Below are 16,240 nucleotides of genomic sequence, written 5' to 3'. Positions count from 1 at the left end.
AACCTCAGCATTTCCAGAGAATCTGTTGACTACACCACACAAGGGAGCTGATTCAGTGATTCAGAGGTTAGTTCCCTTCTTACTGGAAGCTTAAGTAACTTTCTGACCCTCTTGCCAGATAAGAGGAGAAAACACACACTTACATATATATACCAAGTCTAATTTAGAGAGGGGCAACCTTATATGCTTGAAAATTCTTTTAAGGTCCTCGTTAATCATGAAAAGAAGACATATGCAAACACATAATCATTCTACAACTGGTTATAATGCCTCAGACTAAAACCAAACCAATAATAATAATTTCAGTTAATATGAACTATATGCTTATTATGTTCTTCATCTGTTGTAGTGCACTGGTTACCAAACCAAACCAAAGAAGAAGAAGAAGGGGAGCAAAAGTAGCATCAACAATAATAGTTAGTGCTCACTTTGGCAGCACATAGACTAAAATTGGAATGAAACAGAGAAGATTAGCATGGCCCCTGCACAAGGATGACATGAAAATTTGTGAAGCATTCCATATTTTATAAATTGGGAGTTCAAGATTTGTAGATACTAACTACTGTATATAAAATAGATAAACAAAGAACTCGACAATGAATATATGAATGTTCATGTATAACTGAAAAATTATGCTCTACACTGGAAATTGACACATTGTAAACTGACTATAACTCAATTAAAAAAAATGTAAAAAAAAAAATAAAATAGATAAACAACAAGTTTCTTCTGTATAGCACAGGGAACTATATTCAATATCTTGTAGTAACCTATAATGAAAATGAATATATGTTATATATATGACTGAAGCATTACCCTGTACACCAGAGATTGATGCAACATTGTAAACTGACTATACTTCAATAAAAAACATGAAAAAAACAGAAAAAATTAAAACCAAAAAAAACAATAATTGCTAACATAAACTGAATATTTACTATGTTTTGGACACTGGGCAAAATCCTTTATATATTGTACAATTTATTCTTGAGCATAATTGTATGGATAACTATTATGACCATTTTACATGGAAAACTAAAATCTAAAAGGTACACAGTTGAAAATATTAGTATTGAACCCCTGAATTATAAGCAACTAGATAAGAATTAACTTTGAACAATTCAACTCAGCAGCTAATTAATGTATTTCATTCTAGAAACAAGAAAATAGCAGATATTTACCTTCCTCCTATTACTACTACAAATAGGCCAAATCCATTTATTTTGACAAATATTTACAGATTGCCTACTATGTGAATACAAAAAAAAAAAAAAAAAAAAGGTTAGTTTTGGGCCCTGCCAAGGAAATCACAATCTGATGGGAGATAGATTTTTCAAAGGTAAAAAAAAAAAAAAAAAAAAAAGGCAATAAGTTCAATAATTATATTACAGGAATATAGGTTAGTACTGAGAAGGAAGTGATTCATAGCCTGAAAGCTGTTGATCTCTAAAGAGCATTAGCACTAAGTTATACATTAGCTAGAAGAACAACAGAATGAGAATAAATGCCATAAGACTGTGAGCAAAAGTGAATGTGAGGAAAAGCACATAAAATTGAATCTTGGTGTTTTTATATCTTTCAGCTTTTTAAAACAGATTTTTGGATTTGATCTGAAGCATGCAAATGGTGATAATAAATGAGTCGTTAATGGCTACTTATTTTATTTTTCTAAATAGTTTTCAAAATTACTTTACTTACCTTTTATCTCTACACGTAGGAATGTCTAACTATTAAGCCAAGTAATCAAACGTGAAAAACTCAATCCACAGCAACTCCCCAGATTGCAAGCAAGTACTCAAGTACAATTTTCAGTCTCTATCAATGATGATACCAGTCAGTTAGTTAAAATTGCTATAAGTTTCAGTATAGAAAAATTTAAACACACTGTTCTTTTTCAGTGCAGCTGGCTTTCCTTCTTAGGGTGAATAGTCTATAAATCAACAACAAAGAGAAACTATGCCCCTTAATTCACTGAATGACTCATTATGATTCAGATCACAGCACATTTTTTTTTAATTCTGCAAAAGGAAATTCTGAATCAGCTAGAGGATCAAGAAAGTTGTTTAAACAAAGCAATCCTCATTTACCATAATTGATGCTTTTTAAAAGGTAATTGTTAATATCATTTGCCACCAGGTATTTTAATGAACAAAATTGTTTTCATTTATTCATTTAGTCAATCATTCATTCTTTCATCCATTCATTTTCCAATAAATTTTTATTGAGGGCCATTTTGTGTCAAGAATAACTCTAAATGCTAAGATTATGGCATGGAACAAATCAATAGTTCTGCCCATAGAATTTATATTCTAGTGATAGAGACAAATAATAGCCAATTTTAAAAGTAAGTATGTAAACGGGGGAGGGTATAGCTCAGTGGTAGGTATAGCTCACAAGGTGCTGGGTTCAACCCCCAGTACCTCCATCAAAAAAATAAATAAGTAAACCTGATTACCTCCCTCTGCAAAAAAAAAAAAAAAAAAAAAAAGGAAATATGTAATATGTCAGATAGTGTTAAGCACTAAGGAAAAAGATAAAGTAGAGAGGGTTGGGGGCTCACAGACACAGGATGCCATGAGTAAAAACCTGAAGGAAGCAATTCATGTAGATATTCTAGGAGGGGGAACAGCCAGTGCAAAAGCTCTGAGGTAGGAGCATACCTGGCCTGCTCAGAAAAAAATAAAAGCAAAAATGGCAGGAGTAAAGGAAGTGACAGAGTGAGTTGTAAAACAAAATTCATAAGGCCAAGTGGGCCATTGTAAGGACCTTGGCTTTAGCTCTGAGTGAAATGAAATCATTGAACAGTTTTGAAGGAAAAACTAGTAAGATAATAGAAGAACCAAGAGAGTGGCTTATTTCTGGAGCCAAGTAAAGAATAAAGTGCTTTAAGAAAGAAAGAGATCAGCTGTATTAAACCAAGTAACTTGAGGACTGAGAAATAGCCATTTGATTTGACAAAAAGAAAGTCAGTTGTAACCCTGACATGAACTATTTCAATGGCATGATACGAGCAAAAATTTGATTGGAGTAGGTTCGAGCATGAAAGGAAAATATAAGAATTGGAGACATTTTGAAAGAGGTTTATTACAAAAGAAAGCAAAGAAATGAAGCAGTGGCTAAAGGGAGATTTTGGGTCAAAAGAGGGTTGTTTGTTTTTTTAATGTAGGAGAAATTACAACTTGCTTATATATTTCATCATTTAGTTACAAAACTCTTCAAGGGCTTTGGATAAATTTGCTTGTGTCTTCTTAGAATTCTCTTGATGTAACAATGTGACTTATTTGTCTCTTAATATTCTATTGGCTTATATATTTTGCTAGTGAATTACCTTGGAGTAGTTCATATAATAAGAAACGTATATTCTACTAGTCTCTCCTAATCCTTTATATATTTTGCCTTCCCTGAAATTGTCAATAAAGACCTGAAAATTAAAGATGTGTTCTGCATTCGTGTATATCTCTGTGTGTCTGTAAGACAGAGAGAGAGAGAGAGATTCGGAAAGCAAACTGCATATTACTTACAGTTTGACATCTGTAATCCATTTTGGCCAAACTTCTAAAAAAGAAATTGATCACACAGGAAAATAGTTCACCCAGAAAATTAGATTAAGGTTTCCTTTTGTATGCAAATAAGTTATCCCCCTTAATCTCCTTGATCTTTCCAAATTAACGCCCTCCCAAATTATTTACTTTAGACATGCATAATTTCTAAGATTCAATCCTAGTCATTTCTTGCGCAGATTTCTCAAAGATATTCATAAAGTTTGTGAGTATGGATCAATTTATGACCAGACCCTTCTAAAGGCCTAATAAGTTTTCAAATGAACAGAATTAATTTATGTTTGGAGAAATACATTGAGCAATGTGAACCCTTAATGTGTCTTTTGTATGTGCAATGAAAATATCGCCTGTGTGTATTTTTTTTAGTTTGATGTTTGGGATTTTTTTGTTTGGTTTGAGATGCTGGATTTGGACACTTGTTTTGGGACTGTGATCTTAAGAAAAATCATTGCAGACTTTCTTTTTAGAAGTCCTGATTTATATGCAATTTTTACCCATTGATGCACTTAAGCTTATTTGTCTTTTTATTAAATAAAAAGTGTTAAGATGAATAATTGGAAGAAAATTATTTTAATTCATTATTACAAGGGCACAAGAGGACTCTAGAAAGGCCTCTCATCTCTCTTTTGCAAGAGTTAGAGAAACATTTCAGGATCTTTGCTTTGCTTCTCTTTCATCTATCACTACAAAGAGCATAGACCTTTAAATACAGGTGGGTGCTTAACTACATTTTGGTGACAATGGTGATGATGGTGATTACAGTAGAAGTAAATATGCCACTGGACTTTCTTTTTCATATTGGGGTCAAGGACGGTATTTTCCTACAAAATATAGAATGTAAAAACTTCTCCTATATCCCTAACTCCCAAATTGTGGAACCTCATCAAATGTCAGAAAGTAACTACCAGACATTCTGTAGAGTCCAGAAAATACTCCTAGGCCACTCTTGCCTAGTGTAAGCGTGGGAGGAGAATCAACCTTAATGAAGAAAGTTCAACTAATTTTTTTTCTATAACCTACTACCAAACTGGTAGACAAGTTAGGGAATGTAATTTTTGTTTTACTTTAAACTCATCCATCTCCTTGAGGTCTTCTATTCCTGAAGATCATTAGAATAAAATAATCACTTGATAGATCTTGCTGGATAAATCCCAACATTATTCATACTATATTCATATTGATATTATAATAGATAAGTAGATAAATTGTTCCTAGAAATAGGATATTATTTGTATAATAAGCTAGTATTTATTATAGGTTTTTATTTATAAATATAGCTAAACATGGGGAAAGAGATCATTTGATTTAAAAAATTAGGAATTAAGGCTTTTGGATTCAATTTCAACCCTGCCACATACTGTGACCTTGAGCAAATTAGTTAACCTCCTGGCGGCTTAATTTATACATCTACAGAAGAGTAAATTACCACCTACATTACTCACAGAGAAGATGAGGATTTACTTAACGCAGTAATTAGTAGGACTCTATCTTTTTGGTGAAATTCTAGCTCAGCTGGAAATCTACACAGATTTAATTTATGGAAATCTTAATGCTGAAATAACTACTAATGCATTTTTTTAAAAAGGAACTATCCAACTGTAAAATTGGCAAAAATGTTTCCCTTGGGCTAGACAAATGAGTTTAGTTTGTTAAAGCAAATCAGCTCACTGGATCAGACTGCAAGAATATGGGGTTCAAGGTCTTAGGAGCAACTCCCGTGTTGCTCAGACACTTTCACACACACAAAAGCTGTCTGAGCCATGACTTCCATTGCATCTACTGTTTTGTAGTATATGGCATAGGTCACCAAAGAATCTGGCCTAAGAATGGGGATGTCTCAGTGATATGTCTGTCATCATTACTGAAATAAGCAACAAGACCCAAACTGTGTAGGTCGATAAAATCTCTTTTGTCCATTACTAGAATATAGGCCTCAAAAACACAGAGGTTTTTATATGTTTTCTTCATTCTTACATCTCTGGCTCCTAAAACAATGCCAGGTGCATAATGAACAAGTATCTGTTGAGTTAATTAACTGATTGATTAATTGATTGATTATTCTGGATCAGGAATTGGGAGCTCTCTTTCCTGCCATTCTCAAAGGAACTATAGGACTATCCAGAAGACATTTATGGAACACCAAATATATGTTTGTTTCAAATACAATTTCAGAACCTTAAAAAGTAAAAATAAATAAATAACGCTTCTTAGCCTCATCCACCGGAATGGGTGAAGCGGAGCGGGCCTTGCGAGACAGAGTCCAGAATTCCCAGACCATCCTCACTTCTTCACTGCCCTTAACACTACCACCCACAAAGTGGTGGAAAGGCCTGTGTGCTGAGGGGACTTTAGGGGGTATTGTGGGTTGAATTGTGTCTCCCCCAAAGATACACTAGAGTCCTAACCCCTGGAATCTGTGAGTGTGACCTTATTTGAAAATAAGATCTTAGTAATGTAATCAAGTTAAGATGAAGTCATATCAGATGAGGGTGTCCTTATAAAAAGGAGGAAACTTAGACACACACAGAGAAGGCCATGTGACAAAGGAGGCAGGGATTGCAGTGATGTAGCCACAAGCCAGGGAAAGCCATGGATTGTCAACAACCACCAGAAGATAGGAGGGAGGCAGTTTCTCCCTCAGAGCCCAGAAGGGGCTGCCCTGCCTACACCCTGACTGCAAATTACTAGCCTCCAGAGCTGTGAGAGAATAAATTTTGGTTGGTGAAGCCATTGAGTTTGTAGTACCTTGTAAAAGGAGCCCTAAGAAACTAAAACTGGGAGCATCACAGCAATTTCCTGCTCTCTTGTGTCCCCTTCCCACAAAGGAGCCGTGAAACGCCCGACATGGCTACGGGAAAATGCAGAGAATGTGTCATTTTTATGGGTAGCTCACAGCTGACAAACCCTCATGGGGCCAGGTCCACATCCACACCATGGGCTCCCTCACCCCTGCCTTTCAGATGCCATCAGTCACTGTCCTCAGTGGTTCTCCTGAGAATGGATGTGGTTTACCCCAACTTCCCCCCTTCTTGGAACCTGCATGTAATATACTTGTTTTTGATGGTTTTACTATTAATACTGCAGGAGCAAGAGGGTTTAAAATGATTAAAGAGTATTACAAATTTACAGAAATCTCTAAAATAGAGAAGTAGGGGTCTGTGTAGTTTTCACTGAGATACTGTTGAAGTTTGACCTGCTGTTGTCAGATGGTAATTGCTCAGTAAAGATGACTTTATTATTTCTAGAATCACTTTATGAGCCACTTATGAATGTGCAGCCTGTATCAGGTCACTGAAACTAGAGAGATCAGAAGAACAGCCTTCTTCAGAGATCACACTTTAGGAGGGACAAATATAGCCAGGAAAACATGAGCAATAGGTGTCAAGATTAAAAAGTGTATGTGTCACATTGAGGTGGCATAAATTAGTTGTCATAAACAACTTCCAGAATAAAATGATCCCATATTGAGGCTTGAAAATGCAAAATGAGAAAGGGCATTCCAGCGGGAAGACAGACAGATGGACAGATGGATAGATTAGACAGGTGGATATAGAGATAGATAGGCAGATAGATAGGTAGGCAGAGAGACGCAAAGTTGGGGGGACAACAAGTAATTTATTGTGGGTACAGCAACAGAAAATAAAATTGAAAACAAACAAATGAAAAATACATGGAGGGAAATATGATCATTGCAAAAAGAGAAATATGGGATTTCAAAATGTAGAATAGATAAACAAGATTATGCTGTATAGCACAGGGAAATACATATAAGATCTTGTGGTAGCTCACAGCAGAAAAAAAATGTGAATGAATATATGTATGTTCATGTATAACTGAAAAATTGTGCTCTACACTGGAATTTGACACAACATTGTAAAATGAATATAACTCAATAAAAAAAGTAAAAAAAAAAAAGCTCAGAAAATCATTTCATAAATTTCCATGTATTTTTTAAAATTAAGTAGCCTTCATGTATGGCTCCATGTTTCGTAGTAGATAATTCAAAGAAAGGAACATTATCAGTTAAGAGACTCACAATTTCACAGGGTAAAATTGAATCCTTTGCTCAGGAGAATGGGAATACTATTACTGGAATCCCAAAGTGTCCATGTGGCAGCAGGAGAGACGAAGAGAAGGGAACAGAAATAAAATTAAAATGGAAAGGAAGTGAAATGAGCTGGACTTGGTCACCAGGTAGATCAGGGACAGAAGAACCACAGGACAGCTCCAGGGTTTCCTGCATTGGTGACAGGAGAATAGACAGGGTTAACTAAGATGGAGAATAGAGACAAGGAAGGTAACGAGTTCAGCTGTGGGGATAGTGACAGTTCAATGCCCCGTGGGGAATTGCTGGTGAAACTTTCCAGTGAGCAGCACAGACGACAATTAGAGACATCAAATAAATAATCTCACAGGTAGAAGTCGAAGCAAAAAAAAAAAAAAAAGATTAGCTCATCCATAGGGCTTTGTAGAGTAAGAAAAGAAGGTATAGGATGGAGTGGTTAAGAGCATGGGCTCTGGAGACATACAACGCTGGGGTTCGAATCCAGCTCCATCACTAACTAGTGAGGTGCCTTGGGGCAAATTAACTGAACTTCTCCATTTCATTTCTCTCTAATGTGAAGTGTCATAAAAGTTAACTGAGTTATTTTATGTAGAGTGCTTAGAAGAATGTCTCACCCATAGTAAATTCTCAGTATTATTAAGAGAGAGGAAAGGGAGGCACAAGAAAAGGAGGGGGGGGGAGAGATTGGTGAAGGAGTGATGGGAAGGTAAGGAAAAGCAGCACATCAGGGGTGGACAAAGAGAAGGAGCCTCCAAGGAAGGCGGGAAAAGCCAGCAGAAGTGATGTCCAACAGCAGTGAGGAATGGAAGAGTCTCAAGATGAAGGGTGTGTCTAAAAGTTGAATCTTCAGAGAATTCAAAAGATAAAAATGAAGACCCCCTCCCTGGTTTGGCACTCGGGTCAAGGGGCAGCTGTCACGCTGCGAAACCTCAGAAGCAGCGAGAGCAGGTAGCAGCGGGTGCACATCCCTCCTCGCCCGCCTTCTGCTGCTCAGCTCCCACATATGCTCATGAGGACTGTAAATAATTGTCCTTGACGTGAGGTGCAACATGACGATTTAGCATTTTCTTCCATTTTAGTCAGCTTCCAATTGCTCACTAATGTCAGGTTGGGGGAAGCATTTCAGGTAGATAATATATATTTTACAAAATTTATTATTTGTATCACCTTCCCCTGTCATTCAACGTCACCTGCCCTTTTCCAAAGACAGATACAGTGACGATGCCAGAGAGGCAGGTAGCAGGGGCAGTGAGAAAAATGCCAAAATGAAAATGTAAGAAAGTAGAACAAGAACTAAATAAGAATCTGTCTCAAAAAATACTGCAGCAATGGAGTTAGAACTTCAGTTTTCACATATTGGCTGGGACGTGTGTTTAAAATGCAGATTCTCAGGCCCTGCCTTCACAGTGGTCCAGGAATCTGTATTTTAACATCCTCCACATGGTTCTGATACAAGCAATTGGACTCTTCAAAATAATCACTCTGGAGTGTATGGATAAATTGAGAGTAGATATTCTTTTAGCACGGGGCCAGAGATATCACAAAAGCAGGGCAAGATATTTCGTGGTACTTGATCTCACACTGTAGGAATTCCTATACAAAAGTGGTCCTCAAGTTTTCGGGATTGTTAAATACAGACTGTTGGGCATCACACACAGAGTTTCTGACACGGTCCGTCTGGGGCAGGTCGAGGACCAGTAGTTCTAACAAGCACCCAGGTGATTTAATTTTGCTGATGCAGGAACCACACGTTGAGAACTCGTGCTCCTCAGCTTCATAAAATGACCACCATTTGCTCTCTCTGTCAGGATCATGAAGATCAAGCTCATATATATATATATATATATATATATATATATATACTTTAAAGCATAAAAAATGATGTCATGGTGGCAAGTGTCACACAGCCTTATACGCTAAAAGAAGATGATTTCACATGTGAATTATGCCCCGAAGTCTCACGGCCAATCCAGGTGGATTAAGGTAAAAACAAGCAATATTTTGTTGCTCCAGTTACATCACAGTAGTTTTGCACACACACGCCGAAACTGCCCTGGAAAAATCGTATGTGACATGTGCAAGAGTACTTGGTTCAGCCCTTGTCAGAGGACTTGTTTTGATCAGAGCATGCAAGGGAGAAATGGTTGGAGGATTATTTCTCCTCCTTAACTCTGGAATGCTGTGTAAGAACCCCAAACGAAGAACAAGGTAATGATTAAGATCAACTTCCTATGCTTACAAATGACCTATTTTCTAACTATGATTCATACTTGCATAGTGTGTTGTCCAATATGATTCTTTTGGGTTTCTTTTTACTAACTTGTTTTAAATTCCTTTAAAGTGAAAAACCTGAAATAGTTTTTGTATGATGTATTTATTGTAGCAAACTGAAGTGTAAGATTTCTTCACAATTATATTTTTTGTAATTGTATAGTTGTTTATTTATACATAATTGGATATTTGTAAGTACTTTTTTGCAGGTGTATGTTATATGCTGACTTTCGTATAAGAAAGGCAATATCATAGGAAATAATAACTTTCAGGTTTTCATATTTTTGCTGGAAGCATATTACTTTAAACGTACATACTTAAGTTAATATTGTTAATCATAAAAAGAACCGGTGTTTTAGGAGCGAGCGAGTGAGAGATAACATTTACAGTCTTTAATACATTTACAAGAATTAGAAATGAAGATCGGTGACCATCAATCACATAGTCCCAGGTGTATCTGAGGTGAATTTCAGGCAAATAGATTTTTTTTTAACAAAATCACAGGTGATGAAATTGGAAAATAAATACTATTTTATCCCTACACCCTTACCCTGGCTTAGAGAATAAGAGAGGTTTGGCCTCACAGGTGTTTTAGATGCAAACCAGGCAGTTCTGATCACATCACTCCGGGATAACCAGGAGATTTCTAGGGCCCTGTGGGCGGCCACGGGGCTTCTGTGCAGGAAATAGCCGCAGTGTGAGCCGCCTGGGAGCCCCAGCTCTTCAAGTTGCTTCCCTCCAGGCTGCAGGAGGCGGAAAGGAAGATCCCTTCATTCTTTAAAAACAACCTATTTTTAAGATTATATATATGTGGTTTTAAAAAAGTATGAAATAAAAAGGGAAATGGTTTCTCCCTCTCTTAACACTCCAAGTTTCTCTCCCCCAAATGAACCACAGTTAATAGTTGTTTTGTGTATGTACGTATAAAAATATTTTATGTATGTCCCAGCTTATACACACCAGTGCCGTCGCACCGCACATACTGCTTTACAGCTTGTTGAAAAGCATATCTTGGAGAGCTTTCCAAATCTGCAGATGCAAATCTTCCTCATTTTTTTCTTAATTGCATAATATACCATTGAATGTGTGTACAATAGGTTATGTAATCATCCTCTTATTAACAAGCATTTAGGTGGTTTCCAATTTTTGCTGTTATAAATGATAACACAATGCAAGTGTATCCATAGGGTAAAATCCTAGTTGTAGAATTGCTGGGACTAGGGGAATAGGAATTTGCAGTTTTGATAGAGATTGCCAAATTGCCCTCTTAAAAGGTTCTGCCAAGTTACACTTCCATGAACAGTGAATAAAAGAGCCCCAGTAGCACTGGTCCTCTGCTTAATCATTGCTTCCAGCCACAGTAAAGCAAAACGTCTATTCCAGACAATTGGCAGGAACCCACTTACCCCCGATAGAATTCTCCACGTAGTACACCAGGGAACTCACGGAACTCTGGTGAGAGTGCTCAAAGGCATCTCTTTAATTTCACTAGTCAGTTTATCATATAAATATGTATTTAGCATATTTATCAAAGGATACCCACCATATGCTAGTTTCCCTAGAGCTTGCTAATAATCTGGAATTTTTACATCTGTCCTACATTTTATTTTGTCCTTGGGAAATATAGTCCCAGCATCTGGATAGTAATAATAAATAATAATAGCTGCCTTATATGGGACTTTTGCTTCAGGAACTCAAAACATATTTTGCACATTTTCTCATTAATCATAATAACATCCCTTTAAGGAAGGCATTTTCTTCTGTATTTCAAAATCACATAGAGCTTGAGCCACAGAGTATTAAGGCTTTTCCTTAGGGGTCTTCACGAATTACTGGGTTGTATGTATTCTGGTTTTCTGATCTGAGTCCAGCAAAGTTCATGATAGAGGCTCTGAGTTATCTTCATTAAGGAAGTCTCAATGCATTTATAAAGCTCTAACAAGCAAAATGGAACAAAGGTCTCCAGATGAGACAGAAGGTTGTGAACCACTTTTCTCAAAGGATTTTACCTTCTTCCATTAAACAATTACATGGGGAATAGAAGTCAGGCCACAGGTGCTGAAGAAACCACACTGTAGATTAAAGTTTACAGTCAAGTATCAGGAGATGCTCATGGTGGTAATCAAAATGAGACAACTGAATCGATGAAGCTTTATGAGAATGTCCTCAAACTATAATCAAATTGGAATGGAGGGAGATGAACTAAACATTATGCTATATTTAACAGATGAGAATAAGGGTTGGGGGGGAAACTATTAGACTGGCCAGTTTGCTTTGCCATGTGAGGCCTGATATCAACATGGCAGGTCCATGTCTGGCAATAACACCAAGTGGTTCATTCAACACATTCCATCCAGCACTGCCATTGGGAAACCGAGTGTTAGTTGCCCAGAATTCCTAGTCTGACTTGAGACAGTTGTCTACAGAAGCCCCTGTGGGCAAAGAGAAATAGAGGTACAAGTCTGGCACGTCCTTCAGGCTTATTGGATTCCGAGACACAAGTATGCAACGGATTTTTCCCTTTGTGCATGTCTAGTCTTCTCATAAATGATTCTGGGCATAGTGTCTTACACAAAAGGGCAGAAATACTTTCAAGCCGGGATCCCATGTGGGGATCGTTTTCCTATAGTTCTGAAGTCTTAGCAAAGGCTGTTATTGTCCCTTCCCATTGTAATTTGCAGCAGAATCCTGAGGTCTCAGAAGAGGAAGTGCAGTATAGTGAATAGAAAAAAATAATACAAAATTCCATAAATAAAACCCCCCTTCATCTTTAAAACTTAGCCATGAGTGACATGTGAACCAGCAGCAGAGATCAAAAGATAACATGCAGACTTTTCCAGAAAGAGTGCTGGGGCAGAATTTTTTAGCATTTCAAATACCAAAATAGAATTCAGAAAAATAATGTGCAAAATACTGTGGGCTTTAGTTAGCAGAACTGATTTGCTCTCTATAGCAGCAAAATTAGACGTGACTGTCTTCAGTGCTAAGTACAGTGGAGCTTAGATGTGTGGCTCATATTTATGTTAATTTCAGTGCATGAAAAGGTTTTCATCATTTTTAGTGGTTCAGGCCGCTCAAAAATAGGAACTCTCAAGCAGGTGTACTGAAAAGTTGTGCCATGTTTGACCAAATAGCTTCTTATGCTAACAGTGAATTGGGATCTCTGACACTTGAAAGATTCACAAACGTAAAGCATTTAAACACACACAGGCACATTGGAAACTGTCTTTGGTAGGAAGAGACAAGGTCAGCTCCAAAGGGTTCCTGTCTCCCATGGAGTTTGCCAGTAGAAAATGAAGGCAAATTGCCAGTGGCCATGTTCGTGAATTTCCTTTCTCCTCCTTCGTTTTGGTTGTAGGGCCTCTCCTAGTAATTTTACCAGGTGCCTGCTGTGTTCTAGAGAAGTTAAATTTGCAAAGCACATGTGCCTTCAGCTTGTCCTCAGCTGGGGGAGATCTGCAGTGATTAAAGGCCGGACTCCTAACTCTAGTCTTCCACTCCTTAGATAGTTTGCTATTAGTCACCACAAAGTTATCCTTTCAAGTGAAAATGCCGGCAGGTCCCTTTGGCTTTTATTGGACCCTCCAGACATTCAGCCTAATCTAAATCTGAAGGTTAACTCCCAAAATTTAATTTAATTTATCTGATTTTTTTTTTAAAAAGCCATTGATACTGCTGAAAATATAGGTAGCCTTTTAAAGAGCATTTCAGGCAGTTTCGGTGGTTTAAGAGAACATTCAGTGCAGGCATCTTTCTATTCTCCAGCCTGGGATTCCATTCATGGAAATACACAATGAAATGATTTTAAAGCTAGAAAGTATCTCCAACTCATCCAATATAAGCCGACCATTTTATCCAATAAAAAATTTCCATGATGTGATTTTCTTTAAAAATATATCATTTCTTTAAAATACATCATTTCTCGTTTTGGATAAAGTAATATAAGCATCTGGTTCAAAATTAAAAGGCACAAAACAGGCAGGGGAAACGAAACACACCACATTTCTCGCTCCCCGTCACTCAGTTTGTATCCCTGGAGGGGAACTACGGTTATCAGCTTTTTATAATGTTTCCAGAGGTAATCTAAGCTTGTGAGGACAACCTTTCAGCAAGAGCACCAGACCTGGCAAGACCAGAGAGGTCTTAAATTAATCACGATTCAGTAATTAACATAAAGTAATAGTGTAACTTTTCATTCCAGTCTCAGCTCTGTCACTTCCTCTCTTGGGCAAGTTAATTAACCTCTCTTCTTCATTTCCCCATCTCTATGAAGGAGCTAATGATGACAGGCAGGGCTGTCAGATTAAGTGAAATTATGTACAAGATCCAGATCCACCCCTCGATTTTGACTGTAGGAAAATATAATCTTTTTTTTTTCCTGTCTACTTGCATTTCAAGTGCAGAGGATGAAGTCTTATCGAGGTAGAAAAGAAGGTGTCTGTAAAATGTATGCAAAAAGGAAGCGTGTGTTGTGGTGTCCATCTTCATAGTTACTGCTTTACTTTCCCAGGCCTTGATGAAGTTCACTGGATCCTTCCTCAGTCACGGTCACTGCAGTATTAGTTGGCTTTAATCTTCTCCAAGACTGCTTTATACAACCCAAAAGTGCGATGCCTCCTCAAAGTGCACTACGTCCAAAGACATGTATGCAGAAAATATTGAGAGAGTAAGAGAGGAAGGGACTTCTCATTTAATAAATATGGATGATGCAACGAAAATGTGCCAGAATGTTGCTCGATGACACAGAACCAGGCAAAACACAACGGAGAAAATGGCTCATCTTAGGGATTGGTGAAATTCAAGGGATGGCTTGCTGTGCTGACCCCTAGAAAATCATTAATCTCACTCAAATGTAAGATCCAAACAATTTAAACAATTAAAGGATTTTATTGGTTCATATGACTGAGAAACCCAAAAATTGGACAGGCTTTAAAAAAACCATTGGTTCCGTAATGTCAACAAAGACCTACTTTTTTTCCATTACTGTACCCTGTCTTTCATGATGTGGTTTTCATCTATGGCTGCCTTCACTAATGGTTTTTAAAAAAGTAGTAAGAAAAAATAGAGCTATATGCGTCCTAGTTCATATCTACAAAAGCAGAGGGTACTTTTGAGGCAACTCTCATGGATTAGAGGGAATTCCCCCCCCCCCCACCAAACTCCTGTAACTGTCTCCTTAACCTCATGGTCCCTAATTGGGTCACATGCCTACTCTGAACCAATCATCTGGACAGGGGGATGTGATATTGCAGATTGGCTTAAAGCAATCAGGAATTACCCCTGCAGCTGAGCAAATCCAGCCCAAACCATGCTGGGAAACATAATGTTTATTTAGAGAGTAGAAGGAGGACTGGGCTCTTGCTTCTCTCTGCATGTCTCATCTATGTCACTCTCCTAGGCTGGCTCCATCTGCAAGGTTCTTTCTTTAAGACCTCTCATAAATTTGATGTACAGGTGGCTGAGGCCTGTCATGGACTAACTCTCAAACCAAATACCTGTGACTCTGCAAATCCAATTTCCATCACCCATCTATGACTTTTATGACCTAGTTCAAAATTCTCCAGTGATATCATCTTATTGGTCTGGCCTAACCCAAAGATTGATGCACACTGGTCCTCACCTCTTAGCGCCTGAGGAGTAGGGTCACCTGACACACTCACGGGTGACTAGGCCCATCTGTTCAGCAGGGTTTGTGGGTGGGGACAGATTTTTTTAGAAGGAGATGTGGGCAGAAAGGAAATTATATACATCTCTAACCAGAAAAATCCCAGGGGTGAAAATGATAGTAAGAAAAATGGCATCAAATTTAAAGATAAAAGAAAAGCTATCACCATGATTCAAAATTAAACTGGGTGACTGATCATAGCCAGTTGCTTTAATCACCATTTTAGCCTTATAGTCTCTGAAATTTATTTGGAAGAACACTGAAACACTCTTGAAGCACAAACGTTATAGAATAATCTTTGATCATAAATCTAGAACCTGAAAAGATATTTATGCTCATTTATATCCCAGGTGCTGAAGAATGTCAACGCATGGCTACATTTTATGCCTTTTTTGCAGACTTACTTCCTCAGAGTGTGTTTGCATGTTGAAAAGATTAACCAAATACCCCGGTAACATTTCTCCCAACACGAGGACATTTCACTTTTAAGGCAATTCCTGTTTTCACCTCCTGATTTCCAAGAGGGTGTTGGAGATCCCCACCCATTCCCAGACTAACTCTGGATGTGCTCATGGGCAGAGGAGTTTTCAGGTTCTTATCAGTCCTTGGGGGTGACCTGAAGGAAAGAAGTGTGGGGGTGACAGAGCAGTACAACCGAACTTCTCTGCTGGAGTGAAA

General features: G+C 37.6%; 1 non-coding gene across 1 annotated transcript; it reads left to right on the top strand.

The window, feature by feature from the left end:
- The first annotated feature begins 420 nt into the window (after window positions 1-420).
- LOC116153194 (U6 spliceosomal RNA) lies at window positions 421-527 on the top strand. The gene has a single exon (XR_004136982.1). It is a non-coding gene; the product is annotated as a U6 spliceosomal RNA (small nuclear RNA).
- The last annotated feature ends 15,713 nt before the right edge of the window (window positions 528-16,240 follow it).

The sequence above is a fragment of the Camelus dromedarius genome, chromosome 4 (genome assembly GCF_036321535.1).
Source record: "Camelus dromedarius isolate mCamDro1 chromosome 4, mCamDro1.pat, whole genome shotgun sequence".
NCBI lineage: Eukaryota > Metazoa > Chordata > Mammalia > Artiodactyla > Camelidae > Camelus > Camelus dromedarius.
This window is presented reverse-complemented; position numbering and strand designations above follow the sequence as displayed.